Here is a 2,513-nt window from a genome sequence, read left to right on the forward strand (position 1 = left end):
CTGAGTGTATAGCTGCTTTTAGGTGTGTTTTCCTTATCATTGATGATTGTCGAACTCATATTAAAGTCCCTATTTACTAACATGGTAACCTAACTGAATTCAACATGTAACGAACAAACCTAAACAGCAACTATATATATATATATATATATATATATATATATATATATATATATATATATATTAGTGGTGTCAGAAAAACGCGTTATTAATGAGATTAATCCAACCCCCTTTTAACGCCGTCAATTATTTAACGAGCGATTAAGACTCATCTTAGCCTGATAAACAATGTAGCCCTATGACGTAGCGCTGACGCTTGCGAGACCGGTGTCGTGCCAAAGTACGTACCGCGGGAGCGCGCACGCAATGACTGAAGGTGGCGCGATGTTACTACGTTTGTTTTCATTGAAAGGCATGAAGAATGCATGATTTTGTGTTTTTGATTTGCTGTAATTTAAACTAGATTTTCCATAAAAGTGGTAGTATCCATCGGTGTGGTTTTCAGCGCACCATTCGCTACAATTTAACACGTAAAGTAAGCGTTTGATTGAATTGGGGGGAAATTACCTGCATTTGCTTTCGTTAGACCAAAGAAATTTCGCAATCAATGAAGCTACCATAAGTGAATTTCAGTGATCAAAACACGATGAAAAGGGGAGATGATTAATGAAGTGGGCTATCGTGTTTCCAGCGAGATCAAATTAAGTGGCAAAATACAGATAGCTGGTATCCTGTTAGAGAACACGTAATTGTATTCCAATTGACTGATTTGTTTATTTTTTTATAACCACTGATAGCCGCGTCAAGAGTAGCAAAAGAATAAAAAAATAAAGTCACTCGCGTTCTGCGTCGGACTCGAGGTGCATTCATTGACCACTTACGTAGTAGGAAAGTTACCAGGGGATACTGATTCTGGCAGCACCTGCCAGAATAGGTACCCCCCCCTCCAATCACAAAAATATTAACCCCAGACATCAAGTGGCTTATTCTGTGCACTTAATGGATCATCTTGAGTATGTGTGGCAAATTTGAGCAGGATCCCTTTTTTCTAAGCAAAGTTACTGGGGGGATACAGATTCTGGCAACACCTGCCACAATAAGTACCCCCCCTCTAATCACAAAAATATTAACCCCAGACATCAAGTGACTTATTCTGTATACTTATTGGGTGATTTTGAGTAAGTGTGGCGAATTTGAGCAGGATCCCTCTTTCCGAAGCAAAGTTACTGGGGGGGGGATACAGATTCTGCAAGCACCTGCCACAATAAGTACCCCCCCTCTAATCACAAAAATATTAACCCCAGACATCAAGTGACTTATTCTGTGTACTTATTGGATCATTTTGAGTAAATGTGGCAAATTTGAGCAGGATCCCTCTTTCCTAAGCAAGGTTACAAGGGGGTACTGATTCTGGCAGCACCTGCCACAATAAGTACCCCCCCCTCTAATCACAAAAATATTAACCCCAGACATCAAGTGACTTATTCTGTGTACTTATTGGATCGTTTTGAGTAAGTGTGGCAAATTTGAGCAGATCCCTCTTTCCAAAGCAAAGTTACTGGGGGGATACAGATTCTGGCACCACCTGCATTGAGAAATGCAGTAAACAAATTAATGCATATGCAATCAATCACAAATACACATTTACATATATATTTAAGTGCTAATACTATAACAAATAAATTTCACAAAGTAATACTGATGTATTATAGAATGTTACATACTATAACAGTGCAGCCATTATGTAATATTTATGCTGTTCTCAGTAAATTGGGTTAGTTGTTTATAATTGTAATTCTATTCCTATGTGTAATTTTGTTTATTCTTTGATCGTCAGTCGGTTGCTTTGTGGGTTTTTGACTTTCTTTGCATGTGGGCTTAATATCATTACTGGGACACCTGGACCTAATTGAGTGTGTGGAGACACTTGGACTGAAGAACTTCAGCCAGTTGAGTGTTGTTAACCTAGCAGATTTGCCAGCTACAAATGAGGGAAGCACTCCTCGATTTCCTTCAAAAGTACAGAAGGCCGACTGGATGGGAGGGTTGCTGAGACTGTCAGGTGTTGGAAGCTGTGGATGACCATCTGGCATCCTGGAGCCTATCCCAATTGTATTCGGCAGTAGATGGGTGCACCCTCAACTGGTTGCCAGCCAATCGCAGGCCACACAGACAAACAACCATCCGCTCTCACACTCAAACCTCGGGGCAAGTTAGAGCAGGCGTGGGCAAAATGCGGCTCATTAAACGTTTTAATCCGGCCCGCTGAACATGAAAAAAATTAAATGAATAAACCTTGTTAAAGTTTTATTTTCTAAACACTGTGTTTTTTCAAAGACATATATATTGTTGTAATGCTTTTGTTCACTTTCATTTAAAATTAAATGTATTTTATTTCCTCCGATGAGGTGAGGTTACCAAAACACTCCATCCATCTGCTCCTGGATTTGACAGTAAACTGGATAGCAGTGGCAGGAAACTCATTTTCTTTTGTAGGATGGAACGTAGTTACA

Source organism: Idiotropiscis lumnitzeri, chromosome 10 (assembly GCF_059441095.1).
Source record: "Idiotropiscis lumnitzeri isolate Australia: NSW breed Sydney's pygmy pipehorse chromosome 10, RoL_Ilum_1.0, whole genome shotgun sequence".
Classification (NCBI taxonomy): Eukaryota; Metazoa; Chordata; class Actinopteri; order Syngnathiformes; family Syngnathidae; genus Idiotropiscis; species Idiotropiscis lumnitzeri.